Source organism: Ambystoma mexicanum, chromosome 1p, assembly GCF_040938575.1.
Source record: "Ambystoma mexicanum isolate Mex_15411 chromosome 1p, UKY_AmexF1_1, whole genome shotgun sequence".
NCBI classification, from domain to species: Eukaryota; Metazoa; Chordata; class Amphibia; order Caudata; family Ambystomatidae; genus Ambystoma; species Ambystoma mexicanum.
Genome location: NC_090921.1, coordinates 646,892,862 through 646,920,091, shown reverse-complemented (window position 1 = coordinate 646,920,091; position 27,230 = coordinate 646,892,862).

Sequence of the window (27,230 nt, the reverse complement as noted above, 5' to 3'; positions counted from 1 at the left end):
TGGCAGACTATGGAACCATAGCTGCACCCCTGACAGCTCTAACTTCGCCCAAACAACCTAGGAAGGTTAATTGGACTGAAGACTGTCAGAGGGCCTTTGATGGCTTGAAAGAAAGTCTGTGTAGGGCACCTGTGTTGTGTGCGCCTGACTACAGCCGACCCTTTATCGTCCAGACGGATGCCTGCGACACCGGAATTGGAGCTGTCTTGTCCCAGTTAGATGACAAAGGGAGAGAACACCCTATCATATTCATCAGTAGACAACTCAAGGGTAGAGAACTTAGGTGGGCTACTGTTGAAAAGGAGTGTTTTAGCATAGTTTGGAGCCTTAGGCGTTTTAGGCCCTACCTTACGGGGTCTACCTTCAAGGTCCAAACAGATCATAAGCCCCTGAAGTGGCTTATGCAGATGAAGGGTGAGAACCCGAAATTGCTCAGGTGGTCCATTAGCCTGCAAGGGCTAGACTTCACCATAGAGCACAGACCAGGGAAGAGTCACGATAATGCGGATGGCCTTTCCAGAAGGTATGTTGACCGTCTGGATGAGGGTGTCTATCCCGTGGGAGATTAGACACCCTCCACCTCAGTCTGGGGGGGGCGACTGTGATGCTGGAAATGCATCAGAGGGACAGGGCCTCTGAATCCTTGTCCTTTTCTGCCTTTTATCGTGTGTTCTGTTATGTTTTCTGCCCAGGAGTCCATTTGGGACTCCTGGCAGTGCAGCTCTCTCTTTTGGTTTGGTGAACAGACCCATGGGATACCCTTATGGCAACCATGGGTAGGGGTACAACCCTGTGCCCCTAGTGTATGTTTTTGGGCACCTGTGGGTGGCCCACAGAGCAGGGTATGGGCTGGTGGCAGCTCCATGCTGAATTAGACAGGTGCTCTGGGCGTCCTCCATTTTGGGATACCCAGGCCCTGCCATTGGGATCAGTTGATTCCTGATAGAAAACAAGATGGCCCCTGTGGCCTCTTGCTTTCTATTGCCTGTTGTCTTGTTTTTCCCAAAGTCCTGGGAAGCCCTGACTCTGTCCCTTCCCCCTGACTGGCTGTTGGGTGGAAGTTCCATATATGGTGTTGTTGTGAAGGCCCAGCTAGACTGACTGGAGCCTTCCCTTTGACTGTATGTTGTGGGTACCTCCTGTGGGTGGGACCTGGGTGAATGGAGTGTGTGACCAATATACACTTCTTGTTGTGGTTGTCTGGTTTCTGGCATGTGAGACAAAGACTGAGACAGCCCTGCCCGAAACTGGCCTGAATGCAGTGTGTAGTGTTGAATGGCTGGGTACTTGTCCCAATCCACATTCCTTGTTGTGAGTGTCTGAAAGGGAGGAGTGTGGCCTGAATGCACTGTGTGCCTGATTGGCTGACTGACTGCATGAATGCCCTTCTGTGTGATTGGCTGCTGTGTGTGTGCCAGCAGTGTGGATGAGAGACAGGATAGTATATCTGGGGACCTCTCACCACTGGAAATTGTTCAGAAGCATTCAGAAGCTGAGTCTCCACTCAAGAGTAACTGGATTTGCTGATCCTCGACGTCCAGCTGGAAGAAGAAGACTTGCTGTGGCATTTGCTTCGACGGAACTGAAGGTTGTCGAAATCGTCGAGGACTGACCCGAGAGAGGACCTGGCTAGGCGCCCTCTTCCCGTGCTCCGAGGGACCATCGAGCACCGCTGAATCTTCGCCGAAGCGCCCTGGAAGTCAGACCCTCGAAAGGCTGCCGACCCGAGACGGGACCGCCGAGGAGATCGAAGTGAAGCACCCGGACATCGACGCTGTCGAAGTCCATTGCCGTCGACCAGGGTTCGCAGGTCTGTGTAACCGCTGGAGGCCCGTCGAAGTTGTGTTGCCCCGCCGTGGGAACCACTTGACGCCGTGCCGCCGACGACCGGAGCCGTCCGCTCCTTGCCTAAGAACATTTGCCTTGAAGGACTCCCTCGTCCGCATCGTCGGCCGCTTTGTCCCGCCGGAGAAAGTCGAGGACGACCAACGCGCCGAGGAGAATCCGCCGGTGGGTTTCCCGCCACCTCACGACCCCAAAGACTCGAGCGACTCGACGCCCTTGCTGGGCCACCGTCACCCACAATCTTTGCGGTCCAGAACTAGTGTCGCCGAGGTGCCCCGCACGCCTCTTCCTCGCAGGACGCCGACGTCTCGACGCCGACGAGCACCGCTCGGATCGAAGCCTGCCGCCTCATCAACGCCGTTCTACCTTGTTTGTTGTCGGACGTTCGACGCCCCGTGTCTCCCGCTTGAAAGGGAAGGCATTCAAGAAGGGCCGTCGATTCCCCGACACCGAACACCGAGTTCCTCGACGCTTCTCGACGCCTCTCGACGATCCGTGACTCCTGCTTTAAAGGGGGTCATTCAAGAAGGATCTGTCGACGCCTCTTCGAAGAACTCGACTCCACCAGGTACATTGGGGGGGTAAAAACATTATAGGAGAGAAATAGACTATTGAACAATATATGGACTGGGCTGGTGTTATATCTCTTTATTTTACAGGTTGCCCAGGTGGGGGGATCTCCACACAGAACTGTGTCCAGTGGTAGGGGCCAGTATTCTGCCTATTGTTTCAACCCTCTGTTATCTCTCCTCTCTCTATTGCTGGTTTCCTTCTTATTGATCTGTGTGCCATTTTAACAGTATTGTGAATGCACTTTAATGAGGTCTGATATTAGTGGTACCACTTTAGAATTGTAGATATTTACCATTGCTGATTTTCCTGAGCACAAAGTGCGTTATTGTGATAAGTGTACATAACCCTTGAATATTAATTATATAAAGACTGTGTTTTCAGTAATACAGTGTGTGGACATTCCTTTGTGGGGGCTTGGGGATACACTGTACTTAAGAACCAGCCTGCATCACCTCCTGAGAAGCTAGGCCTTGATTGCTCGTCCATCGTTACCATATTAGAGAATCTTGGCTGGGGTCCTCTGTGCCTCCCCTCTACCATATAGAGAGCGGAAGTACAGACCCCCCTACCAGTCTTTACACAGGGCATTTCGCGTGTGAAACTTCCCGCGAACCCCTGTTATACACGTTCCCCTCTCCAATCGCGTGTGAAACTTCCCGTGCATCCCAGGAATACACGTACCCCACTCGCACAGTGCATTTCGCGTGTGAAACTTCCCGCGCACCCCAGGAATAAACGTACCCCACTCACACAGGGCATTTCGCATGTGAAACTTCACGCGCACCCCAGGGATACACGTACCCCACTCGCACAGGGCATTTCACATGTGAAACTTCCCGCGAATCCCTGTTATATACGTACCCCACTCGCACAGGGCATTTCGCATGTGAAACTTCCTGCGAACCCCTGTTATACACGTTCCCCTCTCCAATCGCGTGTGAAACTTCCCGCGCACCCCAGGAATACACATACCCCACTCGCACAGGGTATTTTGCGTGTGAAACTTCCCGTGAATCTCTGTTATACACGTACCCCGACGCACAGGGCATTTCGCATGTGAAACTTCCCGTGAACCCCTGTTATACACGTTCCCCTCTCCAATCGCATGTGAAACTTCCCGCGCACCCCAGGAATACATGTACCCCACTCACACAGGGCATTTCGCGTGTGAAAGTTCACGCGCACCCCAGGAATAAACGTACCCCACTCGCACAGGGCATTTCGCATGTGAAACTTCCCGTGAACCCCTGTTATACACGTACCCCACTCGCACAGGGCATTTCGTGTGTGAAACTTGCCACTAACCCCTGTTATAAACGTTCCCCTCTCCAATCGTGTGTGAGACTTCCCGCGCACCCCAGGAATACACGTACCCCACTCGCACAGGGCATTTCGCGTGTGAAACTTCCTGCAAACCCCTCTTATGTACGTTCCCCTCTCCAATTGCGAGTGAAACTTCCCGCGCACCCCAGGAATACACGTACCCCACTCGCACAGGGTATTTTCCGTGTGAAACTTCCTGCGAACCCCTGTTATATACGTTCCCCTCTCCAATCGCGTCTGAAACTTCCCGCGCACCCCAGGAATACACGTACCCCACTCGCACAGGGCATTTCGCGTGTGAAACTTCCCGTGAACCCCTGTTATACACGTTCCCCTCTCCAATCGCATGTGAAACTTCCCGTGCACCGCAGGAATACACGTACCCCACTCGCACAGGGCATTTCGCGTGTGAAATTTCACGCGCACCCCAGGAATACACGTACCCCACTCGCACAGGGCATTTCACGTGTGAAACTTCCCACGAACCCCTGTTATACACGTTCCCCTCTCCAATTGCGTGTGAAACTTCCCACGCACCCCAGGAATACACGTACCCCACTCGCACAACGAATTTCATGTGTGAAACTTCCCGCGCACCCCAGGAATACACGTACCCCACTCGCACAGGGCATTTTGAGTGTGAAAATTCCTGTGAATCTCTGTTATACACGTACCCCACACGCACAGGGCATTTCGCGTGTGAAACTTCCCGTGAACCCCTGTTATACACGTTCCCCTCTCCAATCGCATGTGAAACTTCCCGCGCACCCCAGGAATACATGTACCCCACTCGCACAGGGCATTTCGCGTGTGAAATTTCACACGCACCCCAGGAATAAAGGTACCCCACTGGCACAGGGCATTTCGCATGTGAAACTTCCCGTGAACCCCTGTTATACACGTACCCACTCGCACAGGGCATTTCGTGTGTGAAACTTGCCACTAACCCCTGTTATAAACGTTCCCCTCTCCAATCGTGTGTGAGACTTCCACACACACCCCAGGAATACACGTACCCCACTGGCACAGGGCCTATCGCGTGTGAAACTTCCCGCGCACCCCAGGAATACACGTACCCCACTCGCACAGGGCAGTTCTCGTGTGAAACTTCACGCGCACCCCAGGAATACACGTACGCCACTCGAACAAGGCATTTTGCGTGTGAAACTCCCTGCGATTCCCTGTTATACACGTACCCCACTCGCACAGGGCATTTCGCGTGTGAAACTTCCCGCAAAGCCCTGTTATACACGTTCCCCTCTCCAATTGGTTGTGAAGCTTCCCGCGCACCGCATGAATACACGTACCCCACTCGCACAGGGCATTTCACGTGTGAAACTTCACGCGCACCCCAGGAATACATGTACTCCACTCGCACAGGGCATTTCGCGTGTGAAACTTCCCGCGAACCCCTGTTATACACGTTCCCCTCTCCAATCGCGTGTGAAACTTCCCGTGCATCCCAGGAATACACGTACCCCACTCGCACAGTGCATTTCGCGTGTGAAACTTCCCGCGCACCCCAGGAATAAACGTACCCCACTCACACAGGGCATTTCGCATGTGAAACTTCACGCGCACCCCAGGGATACACGTACCCCACTCGCACAGGGCATTTCACATGTGAAACTTCCCGCGAATCCCTGTTATATACGTACCCCACTCGCACAGGGCATTTCGCATGTGAAACTTCCTGCGAACCCCTGTTATACACGTTCCCCTCTCCAATCGCGTGTGAAACTTCCCGCGCACCCCAGGAATACACATACCCCACTCGCACAGGGTATTTTGCGTGTGAAACTTCCCGTGAATCTCTGTTATACACGTACCCCGACGCACAGGGCATTTCGCATGTGAAACTTCCCGTGAACCCCTGTTATACACGTTCCCCTCTCCAATCGCATGTGAAACTTCCCGCGCACCCCAGGAATACATGTACCCCACTCACACAGGGCATTTCGCGTGTGAAAGTTCACGCGCACCCCAGGAATAAACGTACCCCACTCGCACAGGGCATTTCGCATGTGAAACTTCCCGTGAACCCCTGTTATACACGTACCCCACTCGCACAGGGCATTTCGTGTGTGAAACTTGCCACTAACCCCTGTTATAAACGTTCCCCTCTCCAATCGTGTGTGAGACTTCCACGCGCACCCCAGGAATACACGTACCCCACTGGCACAGGGCCTATCGCGTGTGAAACTTCCCGTGCACCCCAGGAATACATGTACCCACTCGCACAGGGCATTTCTCGTGTGAAACTTCCCGCAAACCCCTGTTATACACGTTCCCCTCTCCAATCGCATGTTAAACTTCCTGCGCACCACAGGAATATACGTACCCCACTCGCACAGGGCATTTCGTGTGTGAAACTTCCCGCAAACCCCTCTTATATACGTTCCCCTCTCCAATTGCGTGTGAAAATTCCCGCGCACCTCAGGAATACGCGTACCCTACACGCACAGGGCATTTCGCGTGTGAAACTTCCTGCGAACCCCTGTTATATACGTTCCCCTCTCCAATCGCGTGTGAAACTTCCCGCGCACCCCAGGAATACACGTACCCCACTCGCACAGGGGATTTCACGTTTGAAACTTCACGTGCACCCCAGGAATACACGTACCCCACTGGCACAGGGCCTATCACGTGTGAAACTTCCCGCGCACCCCAGGAATACACGTACCCCACTCGCACAGGGCATTTTGTGTGTGAAATTTCACGCGCACCCCTGGAATACACGTACCACACTCGCACAGGGCATTTCGCATGTGAAACTTCCGGTGAACCCCTGTTATACACGTACCCGACTCGCACAGGGGATTTCGTGTGTGAAACTTACCACTAACCCCTGTTATAAACATTCCCCTCTCCAATCGCGTGTGAGACTTCCACGCGCACCCCAGGAATAAACGTACCCCACTGGCAAAGGGCCTAACGCGTGTGAAACTTCCCGCGCACCCCAGGAATACATGTACCCCACTCGCACAGGGCATTTCGCGTGTGAAACTTCCCGCGAACCCCTGTTATACACATACCCCACTCGCACAAGGCATTTCGCGTGTGAAACTTCCCGCAAACCCCTTTTATACATGTTCCCCTCTCCAATCGCATGTAAAACTTCCCGCGCACCCCAGGAATACACGTACCCCACTCGCACAGGGCATTTCACGTGTGAAACTTCCTGCGAACCCCTGTTATATACGTTCCCCTCTCCAATCGCGTGTGAAACTTCCCGCGCACCCCAGGAATACACGTACCCCACTCGCACAGGGCATTTCACGTGTGAAAATTCACGTGCACCCCAGGAATACACGTACCCCACTGGCACAAGGCCTATCCCGTGTGAAACTTCCCACGCACCCCAGGAATACATGTACCCCACTCGCACAGGGCATTTTGCGTGTGAAACTTCCCGCGAACCCCTGTTATACACGTTCCCCTCTCCAATTGCGTGTGAAACTTCCCGTGCACCCCAGGAATACACGTACCCCACTCGCACAGGGCCTATCGCATGTGAAACTTCACGCGCACCCCAGGAATACACGTACGCCACTCGAACAGGGCATTTCGCGTGTGAAACTTCCCGCGAATCCCTGTTATACACGTACCCCACTCGCACAGGGCATTTCGCGTGTGAAACTTCCCGCAAAGCCCTGTTATACACGTTCCCCTCTCCAATTGCGTGTGAAACTTCCCGCGCACCCCATGAATACACGTACCCCACTCGCACAGGGCATTTCACATGTGAAACTTCACGTGCACCCCAGGAATACATGTACTCCACGGGCGCAGAGCCCATCGCGTGTGAAACTTCCAGCGCACCCCAGGAATACACGTACCTCACTCGCACAGGGCATTTCGCGTGTGAAACTTCACACGCACCCCAGGAATACACGTACGCCACTCGCACAGCGCATTTCGCGTGTGAAACTTCCCGCGCACCCCAGGAATAAACGTACCCCACTCGCACAGGGCATTTCGCATGTGAAACATACCACGAACCCCTGTTATACACGTTCCCCTCTCCAATCGCGTGAGAAACTTCCTGCGCACCCCAGGAATACACGTAACCCACTCGCACAGGGCATTTCACGTGTGAAACTTCACGCGCACCCCAGGAATACACGTATCCCACTGGCACAGGGCCTATCGCGTGTGAAACTTCCAGCGCACCCCAGAAATACACGAAATCCACTCGCACAGGGCATTTCGCGTGTGAAACTTCCCGCAAACCCCTGTTACTCACGTTCCCCTCTCCAATCACGTGTGAAACTTCCCGCGCACTACAGAAATACACGTACCCTACTCGCACAGCGCATTTCGCGTGTGAAACTTCACGCGCACCCCAGGAATACACGTACCCCACTCGCACAGGGCATTTCGCGTGTGAAACTTCCTGCAAATCCCTGTTATACACATACCTTACTCGCACAGGGCATTTCGCGTGAGAAACTTCCTGTGAACCCCTGTTATACACGTTCCCCTCTCCAATCGCGTGTGAAACTTCCCGCGCACCCCAGGAATACACGTACCCCACTCGCACAGGACATTTCGCGTGTGGAACTTCACGCGCACCCCAGGAATACACGTACCCCACTCGCACAAGGCATTCCGCATGTGAAACTTCCAGCGAACCCCTGTTATACACGTACCCCACTCACACAGGGCATTTCGCGTGTGAAACTTCCCACGAACCCTTGTTATACACGTTCCCCTCTCCAATCACGTGTGAAACTTCATGCGCACCCCAGGGATACACGTACCCCACTCGCACAGGGCATTTCGCATGTGAAACTTCCCGCGAACCCCTCTTATACACGTACCCCACTCGCACAGGGCATTTCGCGTGTGAAACTTCCCACGAACCCCTGTTAAACACGTTCCCCTCTCCAATCGCATGTGAAACTTCCCGCGCACCCCAGGAATACACGTACCCCACTCGCACAGGGCATTTCACGTGTGAAACTTCCCCCGAACCCCTGTTATACACGTTCCCCTCTCCAATTGCGTGCGAAACTTCCCGCGCAACCCAGGAATACACGTACCCCACTGGCACAGGGCCGATCGCTTGTGAAACTTTCCGCGCACCCCAGGAATACATGTATCCCACTCGCACCGGGCCTATCGCATGTGAAACTTCCCGCGCACCCCAGGAATACACGTACCCCACTCGCACAGGGCATTTCGCGTGTGAAACTTCCCCCGAACCCCTGTTATACACGTTCCCCTCTCCAATTGCGTGCAAAACTTCCCGCGCACCCCAGGAATACACGTACCCCACTCGCACAGGGCATTTCGCATGTGAAACTTCACGTGCACCCCAGAAATACACATACCCCACTCGAACAGGGCATTTCGCATGTGAAACCTCCCGCGAATCCCTGTTATACACTTACCCCACTCGCACAGGCCATTTCGCGTGTGAAACTTCCCGCAAACCCCTCTTATACATGTTCCCCTCTCCAATCGCGTGTGAAACTTCCCGCGCACCCCAGGAATACAAGTACCCCACTGGCACAGGGCATTTCGCGTGTGAAACTTCCCACGAACATCTGTTATACACGTTCCCCTCTCCAATCGCATGTGAAACTTCCCGCGCACCCCAGGAATACACGTACCCCACTCGCACAGCGCATTTAGCGTGTGAAACTTCACACGCATCCCAGGAATACACGTACCCCACTCGCACAGGGCATTTCGCATGTGAAACTTCCCGCGAATCCCTGTTATACACGTACCCCACTCGCACAGGGCATTTCGCGTGTGAAACTTCCCGTGAACCCCTGTTATAAACGTTCCCCTCTCCAATCGTGTGTGAGACTTCCGCGCGCACCCCAGGAATACACGTACCCCCCTTGCACAGGGCCTATCGCGTGTGAAACTTCCCGCGCACCCCAGGAATATATGTACCCCACTCGCACAGGGCATTTCTCGTGTGAAACTTCCCGAAAACCCCTGTTATTCACGTTCCCCTCTCCAATCGCGTGTGAAACTTCCCGCGCACCCCAGGAATACACGTACCCCACACGCACAGGGCATTTCGCGTGTGAAACTTCCTGCGAACCCCTGTTATATACGTTCCCCTCTCCAATCGCGTGTGAAACTTCCCGCGCACCCCAGGAATACACGTACGCCACTCGCACAGGGCATTTCGCGTGTGAAACTTTCCGCGAACCCCTCTTATATACGTTCCCCTCTCCAATTGCGTGTGAAACTTCCCGCGCACCCCAGGAATACATGTACCCCACACGCACAGGGCATTTCGCGTGTGAAACTTCCTGCGAACCCCTGTTATATACGTTCCCCTCTCCAATCGCGTGTGAAACTTCCCGCGCACCCCAGGAATACACGTACCCCACTCGCACAGGGCATTTCACGTGTGAAACTTCACATGCACCCCAGGAATACACGTACCCCACTGGCACAGGGCCTATCACGTGTGAAACTCCCCGCGCACCCCAGGAATACACGTACCCCACTCGCACAGGGCATTTTGTGTGTGAAATTTCACGCGCACCCCTGGAATACACGTATCCCACTCGCACAGGGCATTTTGCATGTGAAACTTCCCGTGAACCCCTGTTATACACGTACCTCACTCGCACAGGGCATTTTGTGTGTGAAACTTGCCACTAACCCCTCTTATAAATGTTCCCTTCTCCAATCGCGTGTGAGACTTCCACGTGCACCCCAGGAATACACATACCCCACTGGCACAGGGCCTATCACGTGTGAAACTTCCTGCGCACCCCAGGAATACATGTACCCCACTTGCACAGGGTATTTCGCGTGTGAAACTTCCCGCGAACCCCTGTTATACACGTACCCCACTCGCACAGAGCATTTTGCGTGTGAAACTTCCTGCGAACCCCTGTTATATACGTTCCCCTCTCCAATCGCGTGTGAAACTTCCCGCGCACCCCAGGAATTACACGTACCCCACTCGCACAGGGCATTTCACGTGTGAAAATTCACGTGCACCCCAGGAATACACATACCCCACTGGCACAGGGCCTATCCCGTGTGAAACTTCCCACGCACCCCAGGAATACACGTACCCCACTCGCACAGTGCATTTTGCGTGTGAAACTTCCCGCAAACCCCTGTTATACACGTTCCCCTCTCCAATTGCATGTGAAACTTCTTGTGCACCCCAGGAATACACGTACCCCACTCGCACAGGGCCTATCGCATGTGAATCTTCACGCGCACCCCAGGAATACACGTACGCCACTCGAACAGGGCATTTCGTGTGTGAAACTTCCCGCGAATCCCTGTTATACAAGTACCCCACTCGCACAGGGCATTTCGCGTGTGAAACTTCCCGCGAACCCCTGTTATACACGTTCCCCTCTCCAATGGCATGTGAAACTTCCCGCGCACCCCAGGAATACACGTACCCCACTCGCACAGGGAATTTCGCGTGTGAATCTTCACACGCACCCCAGGAATACACGTACGCCACTCGAACAGGGCATTTTGCGTGTGAAACTTCCCGCAAATCCCTGTTATACACGTACCGCACTCGCACAGGGCATTTCGCGTGTGAAACTTCCCGCAAAACCCTGTTATACACGTTCCCCTCTCCAATTGCGTGTGAAACTTCCCGCGCACCCCATGAATACACGTACCCCAATCGCACAGGGCATTTCGCGTGTGAAACTTCCCGCGAATCCCTGTTATACACGTACCCCACTCGCACAGGGCATTTCGCGTGTGAAACTTCCCGCGAACCCCTGTTATACACGTTCCCCTCTCCAATGGCATGTGAAACTTCCCGCGCACCCCAGGAATACACGTACCCCACTCGCGCAGGGCATTTCGCGTGTGAAACTTCACGCGCACCCCAGGAATACATGTACTCCACTGGCAGAGAGCCCATCGCGTGTGAAACTTCCCGCGAATCCCTGTTATACACGTACCCCACTCGCACAGGGCATTTCGCGTGTGAAACTTCCCGCGAACCCCTGTTATACACGTTCCCCTCTCCAATCGCGTGTGAAACTTCCCGCGCACCCCAGGAATACACGTACCCCACTCGCACAGCGCATTTCGCGTGTGAAACTTCCCGCGCACCCCAGGAATAAACGTACCCCACTCGCACAGGGCATTTCGCATGTGAAACTTCACGCGCACCCCAGGGATACACGTGCCCCACTCGCACAGGGCATTTCGCATGTGAAACTTCCCGCGAATCCCTGTTATACACGTACCCCACTTGCACAGGGCATTTCGCATTTGAAACTTCCTGCAAACCCCTGTTATACACGTTCCCCTCTCCAATCGCGTGTGAAACTTCCCGCGCACCCCAGGAATACACGTACCCCACTCGCACAGGGCATTTTGAGTGTGAAACTTCCCGTGAATCTCTGTTATACACGTACCCCACACGCACAGGGCATTTTGCGTGTGAAACTTCCCGTGAACCCCTGTTATACACGTTCCCCTCTGCAATCGCATGTGAAACTTCCCGGGCACCCCAGGAATACACGTACCCCACACACACAGGGCATTTCGCGTGTGAAATTTCACACGCACCCCAGGAATAAATGTACCCCACTCGCACAGGGCATTTCGCATGTGAAACTTCCCGTGAACCCCTGTTATACACGTACCCACTCGCACAGGGCATTTCATGTGTTAAACTTGCCACTAACCCCTGTTATAAACTTTCCCCTCTCCAATCGTGTGTGAGACTTCCACGCGTACCCCAGGAATACACGTACCCCACTGGCACAGGGCCTATCGCGTGTGAAACTTCCCGCGCATCGCAGGAATACACGTACCCCACTCGCACAGGGCATTTCGCGTGTGAAACTTCCCGCGCACCGCAGGAATACACGTACCCCACTCGCACAGGGAATTTCGCGTGTGAAACTTCCCGCAAAGGCCTGATATACACGTTCCCCTCTCCAATTGCGTGTGAAGCTTCCCGCGCACCCCATGAATACACCTACCCCACTCGCACAGGGCATTTCACGTGTGAAACTTCACGCGCACCCCAGGAATACATGTACTCTACTGGCACAGAGCCCATCACGTGTGAAACTTCCAGCGCACCCCAGGAATACACATACCCCACTCGCACAGGGCATTTCGCGTGTGAAACTTCACACGCACCCCAGGAATACACGTACGCCACTCGAACAGGGCATTTTGCGTGTGAAACTCCCCGCGATTCCCTGTTATACACGTACCCCACTCGCACAGGGAATTTCGCGTGTGAAACTGCCCGCGAACCCCTGTTATACACGTTCCCCTCTCCAATCGCGTGTGAAACTTCCCGCGCATCCCAGGAATACACGTACCCCACTCGCACAGTGCATTTCGCGTGTGAAACTTCCCGTGCACCCCAGGAATAAACGTACCCCACTCACACAGGGCATTTCGCATGTGAAACTTCACGCGCACCCCAGGGATACACGTACCCCACTCGCACAGGGCATTTCACATGTGAAACTTCCCACGAATCCCTGTTATATACGTACCCCACACACACAGGGCATTTCGCATGTGAAACTTCCTGCGAACCCCTGTTATACACGTTCCCCTCTCCAATCGCGTGTGAAACTTCCCGCGCACCCCAGGAATACACGTACCCCACTCGCACATGGCATTTTGCGTGTGAAACTTCCCGTGAATCTCTGTTATACACGTACCCCACACGCACAGGGCATTTCGCGTGTGAAACGTCCCGTGAACCCCTGTTATACACGTTCCCCTCTCCAATCGCATGTGAAACTTCCAGCGCACCCCAGGAATACATGTACCCCACTCACACAGGGCATTTCGCGTGTGAAATTTCACGCGCACCCCAGGAATAAACGTACCCCACTCGCACAGGGCATTTCGCATGTGAAACTTCCCGTGAACCCCTGTTATACACGTACCCCACTCGCACAGGGCATTTCGTGTGTGAAACTTGCCACTAACCCCTGTTATAAACGTTCCCCTCTCCAATCGTGTGTGAGACTTCCACGCGCACCCCAGGAATACACGTACCCCACTGGCACAGGGCCTATCGCGTGTGAAACTTCCTGTGCACCCCAGGAATACATGTACCCCACTCGCACAGGGGATTTCTCGTGTGAAACTTCCCGCAAACCCCTGTTATACACGTTCCCCTCTCCAATCGCATGTTAAACTTCCTGCGCACCACAGGAATACACGTACCCCACTCGCACAGGACATTTCGTGTGTGAAACTTCCGGCAAACCCCTCTTATATACGTTCCCCTCTCCAATTGCGTGTGAAAATTCCCGCGCACCCCAGGAATACGCGTACCCCACACGCACAGGGCATTTCGCGTGTGAAACTTCCTGCGAACCCCTGTTATATACGTTCCCCTCTCCAATCGCGTGTGAAACTTCCCGCGCACCCCAGGAATACACGTACCCCACTCGCACAGGGCATTTCACGTTTGAAACTTCACGTGCACCCCAGGAATACACGTACCCCACTGGCACAGGGCCTATCACGTGTGAAACTTCCCGCGCACCCCAGGAATACATGTACCCCACTCGCACAGGGCATTTTGTGTGTGAAATTTCACGCGCACCCCTGGAATACACGTACCACACTCCAATCGCGTGTGAAACTTCCCGCGCATCCCAGGAATACACGTACCCCACTCGCACAGTGCATTTCGCGTGTGAAACTTCCCGTGCACCCCAGGAATAAACGTACCCCACTCACACAGGGCATTTCGCATGTGAAACTTCACGCGCACCCCAGGGATACACGTACCCCACTCGCACAGGGCATTTCACATGTGAAACTTCCCGCGAATCCCTGTTATATACGTACCCCACTCGCACAGGGCATTTCGCATGTGAAACTTCCTGCGAACCCCTGTTATACACGTTCCCCTCTCCAATCGCGTGTGAAACTTCCCGCGCACCCCAGGAATACACGTACCCCACTCGCACAGGGCATTTTGCGTGTGAAACTTCCCGTGAATCTCTGTTATACACGTACCCCACACGCACAGGGCATTTCGCGTGTGAAACTTCCCGTGAACCCCTGTTATACACGTTCCCCTCTCCAATCGCATGTGAAACTTCCCGCGCACCCCAGGAATACATGTACCCCACTCACACAGGGCATTTCGCGTGTGAAATTTCATGCGCACCCCAGGAATAAACGTACCCCACTCGCACAGGGCATTTCGCATGTGAAACTTCCCGTGAACCCCTGTTAAACACGTACCCCACTCGCACAGGGCATTTCGTGTGTGAAACTTGCCACTAACCCCTGTTATAAACGTTCCCCTCTCCAATCGTGTGTGAGACTTCCAAGCGCACCCCAGGAATACACGTACCCCACTGGCACAGGGCCTATCGTGTGTGAAACTTCCCGTGCACCCCAGGAATACATGTACCCCACTCGCACAGGGCATTTCTCGTGTGAAACTTCCCGCAAACCCCTGTTATACACGTTCCCCTCTCCAATCGCATGTTAAACTTCCTGCGCACCACAGGAATACACGTACCCCACTCGCACAGGGCATTTCGTGTGTGAAACTTCCCGCAAACCCCTCTTATATACGTTCCCCTCTCCAATTGCGTGTGAAAATTCCCGCGCACCCCAGGAATACGCGTACCCCACATGCACAGGGCATTTCGCGTGTGAAACTTCCTGTGAACCCCTGTTATATACGTTCCCCTCTCCAATCGCGTGTGAAACTTCCCGCGCACCCCAGGAATACACGTACCCCACTCGCACAGGGCATTTCACGTTTGAAACTTCACGTGCACCCCAGGAATACACGTACCCCACTGGCACAGGGCCTATCACGTGTGAAACTTCCCGCGCACCCCAGGAATACACGTACCCCACTCGCACAGGGCATTTTGTGTGTGAAATTTCACGCGCACCCCTGGAATACACGTACCACACTCGCACAGGGCATTTCGCATGTGAAACTTCCCATGAACCCCTATTATACACGTACCCGACTCGCCCAGGGCATTTAGTGTGTGAAACCTACCACTAACCCCTGTTATAAACATTCCCCTCTCCAATCGCGTGTGAGACTTCCACGCGCACCCCAGGAATACACGTACTCCACTGGCACAGGGCCTAACGCGTGTGAAACTTCCCGCGCACCCCAGGAATACATGTACCCCACTCGCACAGGGCATTTCGCGTGTGAAACTTCCCGCGAACCCCTGTTATACACATACCCCACTCGCACAAGGCATTTCGCGTGTGAAACTTCCTGCAAACCCCTTTTATACATGTTCCCCTCTCCAATCGCATGTAAAACTTCCCGCGCACCCCAGGAATACACGTAGCCCACTCGCACAGGGCGTTTCACGTGTGAAACTTCCTGCGAACCCCTGTTATATACGTTCCCCTCTCCAATCGCGTGTGAAACTTCCCGCGCACCCCAGGAATACACGTACCCCACTCGCACAGGGCATTTCACGTGTGAAAATTCACGTGCACCCCAGGAATACACGTACCCCACTGGCACAGGGCCTATCCCGTGTGAAACTTCCCACGCACCCCAGGAATACACGTACCCCACTCGCACAGGGCATTTTGCGTGTGAAACTTCCCGTGAACCCCTGTTATACACGTTCCCCTCTCCAATTGCGTGTGAAACTTCCCGTGCACCCCAGGAATACACGTACCCCACTCGCACAGGGCCTATCGCATGTGAAACTTCATGCGCACCCCAGGAATACACGTACGCCACTCGAACAGGGCATTTCGCGTGTGAAACTTCCCGCGACTCCCTGTTATACACGTACCCCACTCGCACAGGGCATTTCGCGTGTGAAACTTCCCGTGAACCCCTGTTATACACGTTCCCCTCTCCAATGGCGTGTGAAACTTCCCGCGCACCCCAGGAATACACGTACCCCACTCGCACAGGGTATTTCGCGTGTGAAACTTCACACGCACCCCAGGAATACACGTACGCCACTCGAACAGGGCATTTTGCGTGTGAAACTTCCCGCGAATCCCTGTTATACACGTACCCCACTCGCACAGGGCATTTCGCGTGTGAAACTTCCCGCAAAGCCCTGTTATACACGTTCCCCTCTCCAATTGCGTGTGAAACTTCCCGCGCACCCCATGAATACACGTACCCCACTCGCACAGGACATTTCGCGTGTGAAACTTCACGCGCACCCCAGGAATACACGTACCCCACTCGCACCGGGCATTCCGCATGTGAAACTTCCAGCGAACCCCTGTTATACACATACCCCACTCACACAGGGCATTTCGCGTGTGAAACTTCCCACGAACCCCTGTTAAACACGTTCCCCTCTCCAATCGCGTGTGAAACTTCATGCGCACCCCAGGGATACACGTACCCCACTCACACAGGGCATTTCGCATGTGAAACTTCCCGCGAACTCCTCTTATACACGTACCCCACTCGCACAGGGCATTTCGCGTGTGAAACTTCCCACGAACCCCTGTTAAACACGTTCCCCTCTCCAATCGCATGTGAAACTTCCCGCGCACCCCAGGAATACACGTACCCCACTCGCACAGGGCATTTCACGTGTGAAACTTCACGCTCACCCCAGGAATACACGTACCCCACTGGCACAGGGCCGATCGCTTGTGAAACTTTCCGTGCACCCCAGGAATACATGTATCCCACTCGCACAGGGCCTATCGCATGTGAAACTTCCCGCGCACCCCAGGAATACACGTACCCCACTCGCACAGAGCATTTCGCGTGTGAAACTTCCCACGAACCCCTGTTATACACGTTCCCCTCTCCAATTGCGTGCGAAACTTCCCGCGCACCCCAGGAATACACGTACCCCACTCGCACAGGGCATTTCGCATGTGAAACTTCCCGCGAATCCCTGTTATACACTTACCCCACTCGCACAGGCCATTTCGCGTGTGAAACTTCCTGCAAACCCCTCTTATACATGTTCCCCTCTCCAATCGCGTGTGAAACTTCCCGCGCACCCCAGGAATACAAGTACCCCACTGGCACAGGGCCTATCGCGTGTGAAACTTCCAGCGCAACCCAGAAATACACGAACCCCACTCGCACAGGGCATTTCGCGTGTGAAGCTTCCCGCGAACACCTGTTATACACGTTCCCCTCTCCAATCGCATATGAAACTTCCCGCGCACCCCAGGAATACATGTACCCCACTCGCACAGCGCATTTTGGTGTGAAACTTCACACGCATCCCAGGAATACACGTACCCCACTCGCACAGGGGATTTCGCATGTGAAACTTCCCGCAAATCCCTGTTATACACGTACCCCACTCGCACAGGGCATTTCGCGTGTGAAACTTCCCGTGAACCCCTGTTATAAACGTTCCCGTCTCCAATCGTGTGTGAGACTTCCACGCGCACCCCAGGAATACACGTACCCCACTGGCACAGGGCCTATCGCGTGTGAAACTTCCCACGCACCCCAGGAATACATGTACCCCACTCGCACAGGGCATTTCTCATGTGAAACTTCCCGCAAACCCCTGTTATTCACGTTCCCCTCTCCAATCGCGTGTGAAACTTCCCGCGCACCCCAGGAATACACGTACCCCACACGCACAGGGCATTTTGCGTGTGAAACTTCCTGCGAACCCCTGTTATATACGTTCCCCTCTCCAATCGCGTGTGAAACTTCCCACGCACCCCAGGAATACACGTACCCCACTCGCACAGGGCATTTCGCGTGTGAAACTTCCCGCGAACCCCTCTTATATACGTTCCCCTCTCCAATTGCATGTGAAACTTCCCGCGCACCCCAGGAATACACGTACCCCACACGCACAGGGCATTTCGCGTGTGAAACTTCCTGCGAACCCCTGTTATATACGTTCCCCTCTCCAATCGCGTGTGAAACTTCCCGCGCACCCCAGGAATACACGTACCCCACTCGCACAGGGCATTTCACGTGTGAAACTTCACGTGCACCCCAGGAATACACGTACCCCACTGGCACAGGGCCTATCATGTGTGAAACTTCCCGCGCACCCCAGGAATACACGTACCCCACTCGCACAGGGCATTTTGTGTGTGAAATTTCACGCGCACCCCTGGAATACACGTACCCCACTCGCACAGGGCATTTTGCATGTGAAACTTCCCGTGAACCCCTGTTATACACGTACCTCACTCGCACTGGGCATTTCGTGTGTGAAACTTGCCACTAACCCCTCTTATAAATGTTCCCTTCTCCAATCGCGTGTGAGACTTCCACGTGCACCCCAGGAATACACATACCCCACTGGCACAGGGCCTATCGCGTGTGAAACTTCCCGCGCACCCCAGGAATACATGTACCCCACTCGCACAGGGTATTTCGCGTGTGAAACTTCCCGCGAACCCCTGTTATACACGTACCCCTCTCGCACAGAGCATTTCGCGTGTGAAACTTCCCGCAAACCCCTTTTATACATGTTCCCCTCTCCAATCGCATGTAAAACTTCCTGCGCACCCCAGGAATACACGTACCCCACTCGCACAGGGCATTTCGCGTGTGAAACTTCCTGCGAACCCCTGTTATATACGTTCCCCTCTCCAATCGCGTGTGAAACTTCCCGCGCACCCCAGGAATACACGTACCCCACTCACACAGGGCATTTCACGTGTGAAAATTCACGTGCACCCCAGGAATACACGTACCCCACTGGCACAGGGCCTATCCCGTGTGAAACTTCCCACGCACCCCAGGAATACACGTACCCCACTCGCACAGTGCATTTTGCGTGTGAAACTTCCCGCAAACCCCTGTTATACACGTTCCCCTCTCCAATTGCGTGTGAAACTTCTTGTGCACCCCAGGAATACACGTACCCCACTCGCACAGGGCCTATCGCATGTGAAACTTCACGCACACCCCAGGAATACACGTACGCCACTCGAACAGGGCATTTCGTGTGTGAAACTTCCCGCGAATCCCTGTTATACACGTACGCCACTCGCACAGGGCATTTCGCGTGTGAAACTTCCCGCGAACCCCTGTTATACACGGTCCCCTCTCCAATGGCATGTGAAACTTCCCGCGCACCCCAGGAATACACGTACCCCACTCGCACAGGGCATTTCACGTGTGAAACTTCACACGCACCCCAGGAATACACGTACGCCACTCGAACAGGGCATTTTGCGTGTGAAACTTCCCGTGAATCCCTGTTATACACGTACCCCACTCGCACAGGGCATTTCGCGTGTGAAACTTCCCGCGAACCCCTGTTATACACGTTCCCCTCTCCAATCGCGTGTGAAACTTCCCGCGCACCCCAGGAATACACGTACCCCACTCGCACAGCGCATTTCGCGTGTGAAACTTCCCGCGCACCCCAGGAATAAACGTACCCCACTCGCACAGGGCATTTCTCATGTGAAACTTCCCGCGAACCCCTGTTATATACGTTCCCCTCTCCAATCGCGTGTGAAACTTCCCGCGCACGCCAGGAATACACGTACCCCACTCGCACAGGGCATTTCACGTGTGAAAATTCACGTGCACCCCAGGAATACACGTACCCCACTCGCACAGGGCATTTTGCATGTGAAACTTCCCGCGAACCCCTGTTATACACGTTCCCCTCTCCAATCGCGTGTGAAACTTCCTGCGCACCCCAGGAATACACATACCCCACTCGCACAGCGCATTTCGCGTGTGAAACTTCCCGCGCATCCCAGGAATACATGTACCCCACTCGCAGAGGGCATTTCGCGTGTGAAACTTACCGCAAACCCCTGTTATACACGTACCCCACTCGCACAGGGCATTTCGCGTGTGAAACTTCCCGCAAACCCCTTTTATGCACGTTCCCCTCTCCAATCGCATGTAAAACTTTCCGCGCACCCAGGAATACACGTACCCCACTCGCACAGGGCATTTCGCGTGTGAGACTTCCTGCGAACCCCTGTTATATACGTTCCCCTCTCCAATCGCGTGTGAAACTTCCCGCGCACCCCAGGAATACACGTACCCCACTCGCACAGGGCATTTCACGTGTGAAAATTCACGTGCACCCCAGGAATACACGTACCCCACTGGCACAGGGCCTATCGCGTGTGAAACTTCCCACGCACCCCAGGAATACAAGTACCCCACTCGCACAGGGCATTTTGCGTGTGAAACTTCCCGCGAACCCCTGTTATACACGTTCCCCTCTCTAATTGCATGTGAAACTTCCCGCACACCCCAGGAATACACGTACCCCACTCGCACAGGGCCTACCGCATGTGAAACTTCACGCGCACCCCAGGAATACACGTACGCCACTCGCACAGGGCATTTCGCGTGTGAAACTTCAAGCAAACCCCTGTTATACACGTTCCCCTCTCCAATCGCGTGTGAAACTTCCCGCGCACCCCAGGAATACACGTACCCCACTCGCACAGGGCATTTCGCGTGTGAAACTTCACGCGCACCCCAGGAATACACGTACGCCACTCGAACAGGGCATTTTGCGTGTGAAACTTCCCGCGAATCCCTGTTATACACGTACCCCACTCGCACAGGGCATTTCGCGTGTGAAACTTCCCGCAAAGCCCTGTTATACACGTTACCCTCTCCAATTGCGTGTGAAACTTCCCCCGCACCCCATGAATACACGTACCCCAATCGCACAGGGGATTTCACGTGTGAAACTTCACGCGCACCCCAGGAATACATGTACTCCACTGGCACAGAGCCCATCGCGTGTGAAACTTCCAGCGCACCCCAGGAATACACGTACCCCACTCGCACAGGGCATTTCGCGTGTGAAACTTCCCGTGAACCCCTGTTATACACGTTCCCCTCTCCAATCGCGTGTGAAACTTCCCGCGCACCCCAGGAATACACGTACCCCACTCGCACAGCGCATTTCGCGTGTGAAACTTCTCACGCACCCCAGGAATAAACATACCCCACTCGCACAGGGCATTTCGCATGTGAAACTTCACGCGCACCCCAGGGATACACGTACCCCACTCGCTGTGATGCTGGAAATGCATCAGAGGGACAGGGCCTCTGAATCCTTGTCCTTTACTGCTTTTTATCGTGTGTTCTGTCATGTTTTCTGCCCAGGAGTCCATTTGGGATTCCTGGCAGTGCAGCTCTCTTTTGGTTTGGTGAACAGACCCATGGGATACCCTTATGGCACCCATGGGTAGGGGTACAACCCTGTGCCCCTAGTGTATGTTTTTGGGCACCTGTGGGTGGCCCACAGAGCAGGGTATGGGCTGGTGGCAGCTCCATGCTGAACTTGACAGGTGCTCTGGGTGTCCTCCATTTTGGGATACCCAGGCCCTGCCATTGGGATCAGTTGATTCCTGATAGAAACAAGATGGCCCCTGTGGCCTCTTGCTTTCTATTGCCTGTTGTCTTGTTTTTCCCAAAGTCCTGGGAAGCCCTGACTCTGTCCCTTCCCCCTGACTGGCTGTTGGGTGGAAGTTCCATATATGGTGTTGTTGTGAAGGCCCAGCTAGACTGACTGGAGCCTTCCCAGTGACTGTATGTTATGGGTACCTCCTGTGGGTGGGACCTGGGTGAATGGAGTGTGTGACCAATATACACTCCTTGTTGTGGTTGTCTGGTTTCTGGCATGTGAGACAAAGACTGAGACAGCCCTGCCCGAAACTGGCCTGAATGCAGTGTGTAGTGTTGAATGGCTGGGTACTTGTCCCAATCCACATTCCTTGTTGTGAGTGTCTGAAAGGGAGGAGTGTGGCCTGAATGCACTGTGTGCCTGATTGGCTGACTGACTGCATTAATGCCCTTCTGTGTGATTGGCTGCTGTATGTGTGCCAGCAGTGTGGATGAGAGACAGAATAGTATATCTGGGGACCTCTCACCACTGGAAATTGTTCAGAAGCGTTCAGAAGCTGAGTCTCCACTCAAGAGTAACTGGAACTGCTGACCCTCGATGCCCAGTTGGAAGAAGAAGACTTGCTGCTGCATTTGCTTCGACCGATCCGAAGGCTGCCGTGTTCGTCGAGGACTGACCCGAGAGAGGACCTGGCTAGGCGCCCTCTTCCCGTGCTCCGAGGGACCATCGAGCACCGCTGAACTTTCGCCGAAGCTCCCTGGACGCCAGACCATCGAAAGGCTGCCGACCGGAGAAGGGGACTGCCGAGGAGAACGAAGTAAAGCACCCGGACCTCGACGCTGTCGAAGTCCATTGCCGTCGACCAGGGTTCGCAGGTCTGTGTAACCGCTGGAGGCCCGTCGAAGTTGTGTTGCCCAGCCGTGGGAACCACTTGACGCCGTGCCGCCGACGACCGGAGCCGTCCGCTCCTTGCCTAAGAACATTTGACTCGAAGGACTCCCTCGTCCGCATCGTCGACCGCTTTTGTCTTGCCGGAGAAAGTCGAGGACGACCAACGCGCCGAGGAGAATCCGCCGGTGGGTTTCCCGCCACCTCACGACTCCAAAGACTCGAGCGACTCGACGCCCTTGCTGGGCCACCGTCATTCACAATCTTTGCGGTCCAGAACTAGTGTCGCCGAGGTGCCCCGCACGCCTCTTCCTCGCAGGACGCCGACGTCTCGATGCCGACGAGCACCGCTCAGATCGAAGCCTGCCGCCTCATCGACGCCGTTCTACCCTGTGTGTTGTCGGACGTTCGACGCCCCGTGTCTCCCGCTTGAAAGGGAAGGCATTCAAGAAGGGCCGTCGATTCCCCGACACCGAACACCGAGTTCCTCGACGCTTCTCGACGCCTCTCGACGATCCGTGACTCCTGCTTTAAAGGGGGTCACTCAAGAAGGATCTGTCGACGCCTCTTCGAAGAACTCGACTCCACCAGATACATTGGGGGGGTAAAAACATTGTAGGAGAGAATAAGACTATTGAACAATATATGGACTGGGCTTGTGTTATATCTCTTTATATTACAGGTTGCCCAGGTGGGGGGATCTCCACACAGAACTGTGTCCAGTAGTAGGGGCCAGTCTTCTGCCTATTGTTTCAACCATCGGTTATCTCTCCTCCCTCTATTGCTGGTTTCCTTCTTATTGATCTGGGTGACATTTTGACAATATTGTGAATGCACTGTAATGAGGTCTAATAGTAGTGGTACCACTTTAGAATTGTAGATATGTACCATTATTGATTTTCCTGAGCACAAAGTGCGTTGTTGTGATAAGTGTACATAACCCTTGAACATTAATTATATAAAGACTGTGTTTTCAGTAATACAGTGTGTGGACATTCCTTTGTGGGGGTTTGGGGATACACTGTACTTAAGAACCAGCCTGCATCACCTCCTGAGAAGCTAGGCCTTGATTGCTCGTCCATAGCTACCGTAATAGAGAATCTTGGCGGGGGTCCTCTGTGCCTCTCCTCTACCATATAGAGAGCGGAAGTACAGACCCCCCTACCGGTCTTTACACTCGCACAGGGCATTTCGCATGTGAAACTTCCCGCAAACCCCTCTTATACACGTACCCCACTCGCATAGGGCATTTCGTGTGTGAAACTTCCCACGAACCCCTGTTAAACACGTTCCCCTCTCCAATCGCATGTGAAACTTCCCGCGCACCCCAGGAATACACGTACCCCACTCGCACAGGGCATTTAACGTGTGAAACTTTCAGCGCATCCCAGGATTACATGTATCCCACTCGCACAGGGCATTTTGCGTGTGAAACTTCCCGCGAACACCTGTTATACACGTTCCCCTCTCCAATCGCATGTGAAACTTCCCACGCACCCCAGGAATACACGTATCCCACTCGCACAGCGCATTTTGCGTGTGAAACTTCACACGCATCCCAGGAATACACGTACCCCACTCGCACAGGGCATTTCGCATGTGAAACTTCCCGCGAATCCCTGTTATACACGTACCCCACTCGCACAGGGCATTTTGCGTGTGAAACTTCCTGTGAACCCCTGTTATACACGTTCCCCTCTCCAATCGCGTGTGAAACTTCCCGCGCACCCCAGGAATACACGTACCCCACTCGCACAGGGCATTTCACGTGTGAAACTTCACGCACACCCCAGGAATACACGTACCGCACTCGCACAGGGCATTTCACATGTGAAACTTCCCGCGAACCCCTCTTATACACATACCCCACTCGCACAGGGCATTTCGCATGTGAAACTTCCCACGAACCCCTGTTATACACGTTCCCCTCTCCAATCGCGTGAGAAACTTCCTGCGCACACCAGGAATACACGTAACCCACTCGCACAGGGCATTTCGCGTGAGAAACTTCCTGTGAACCCCTGTTATACACGTTCCCCTCCTCCCACGCACCCCAGGAATACATGTAACCCACATGCACAGGGCATTTCGCGTGTTAAACTTCCCGCGAACCCCTGTTATATACGGTCCCCTCTCCAATCGCGTGTGAAACTTCCCGCGCACCCCAGAAATACACATACCACACTCGCACAGGGCATTTCGCGTGTGAAACTTCCCGCGAACCCCTGTTATATACGTTCCCCTCTCCAATCGCGTGAGAAACTTCCCGCGCACCCCAGGAATACACGTACCCCACTCGCACAGGGCATTTCACGTGTGAAACTTCACGTGCACCCGAGGAATACACGTACCCCACTGGCAAAGGGCCTATCGCGTGTGAAACTTCCCGCGCAACCCAGGAATACATGTACCCCACTCGCATTGGGCATTTCACGTGTGAAACTTCCCGCAAACCCCTGTTATACACGTTCCCCTCTCCTATCACGTGTGAAACTTCCCACGCACCACAGGAATACACGTACCCCACTCGCACAGGGCATTTTGCGTGTAAAACTTCACGCGCACCCTAGGAATACACGTACTCCACTCGAACAGGGCATTTCGCGTGTGAAACTTCCCGCAAATCCCTGTTATACACGTACCCCACTCGCACAGGGCATTTCGCGTGTGAAACTTCCCGCGAACCCCTGTTATACACGTTCCCCTCTCCAATCGCGTGTGAAACTTCCCGCGCACCCCAGGAATACACGTACCCCACTCGCACAGGGCATTTCGCGTGTGAAACTTCACGCGCACCCCAGGAATACACATACCCCACTCGCACAGGGAATTTTGCATGTGAAACTTCCTGCGAACCCCTGTTAAACACGTACCCCACTCGCACAGGGCATTTCGCGTGTGAAACTTCCCACAAACCCCTGTTATACACGTTCCCCTCTCCAATCGCGTGTGAAACTTCATGCGCACCCCAGGAATACACGTACCCCACTGGCACAGGGATTATCGCGTGTGAAACTTCCCGCGCACCCCAGGAATACATGTACTCCACTTGCACAGGGCATTTCGTGTATGAAACTTCCCGCAAACCCCTGTTATACACGTACCCCACTTGCACAGGGTGTTTCGCGTGTGAAACTTCCTACAAACCCCTGTTATACACGTTCCCCTCTCCAATCGCGTGTGAAACTTCACGCGCACCCCAGGAATACACGTACCCCACTCGCACAGGGCATTTCACATGTGAAACTTCACGTGCACCCCAGCAATACACGTACCCCACTCGCACAGGGCATTTCGCATGTGAAACTTCACGTGCACCCCAGGATACACGTACCCCACTGGCAAAGGGCCTATCGCGTGTGAAACTTCCCGCGCAACCCAGGAATACATGTACCCCACGCGCATAGGGCATTTCGCGTGTGAAACTTCCCGCAAACCCCTGTTATACACGTTCCCCTCTCCTATCGCGTGTGAAACTTCCCGCGCACCACAGGAATACACCTACCCCACTCGCACAGGGCATTTTGCGTGTGAAACTTCACGCGCACCCCAGGAATACATGTACTCCACTCGAACAGGGCATTTTGCGTGTGAAACGTCCCGCAAATCCCTGTTATACACGTACCCCACTCGCACAGGGCATTTCGCATGTGAAACTTCCCGCGAACCCCTGTTATACACGTTCCCCTCTCCAATCGCGTGTGAAACTTCCCGCGCACCTCAGGAATACACGTACCCCACTCGCACAGGGCATTTCGCGTGTGAAACTTCACGCGCACCCCAGGAATACACATACCCCACTCGCACAGGGAATTTTGCATGTGAAACTTCCTGCGAACCCCTGTTAAACACGTACCCCACTCGCACAGGGCATTTCGCGTGTGAAACTTCCCACGAACCCCTGTTATACACGTTCCCCTCTCCAATCGCGTGTGAAACTTCATGCGCACCCCAGGAATACACGTACCACACTGGCACAGGGCCTATCGCGTGTGAAACTTCCCGCGCACTCCAGGAATACATGTACTCCACTTGCACAGGGCATTTCGTGTGTGAAACTTCCCGCAAACCCCTGTTATACACGTACCCCACTTGCACAGGGTGTTTCGCGTGTGAAACTTCCTACAAACCCCTGTTATACACGTTCCTCTCTCCAATCGCGTGTGAAACTTCACGCGCACCCCAGGAATACACGTACCCCACTCGCACAGGGCATTTCACGTGTGAAACTTCACATGCACCCCAGCAATACACGTACCCCACTCGCACAGGGCATTTCGCATGTGAAACTTCCCGCAAACCCCTCTTATACACGTACCCCACTCGCACAGGTTA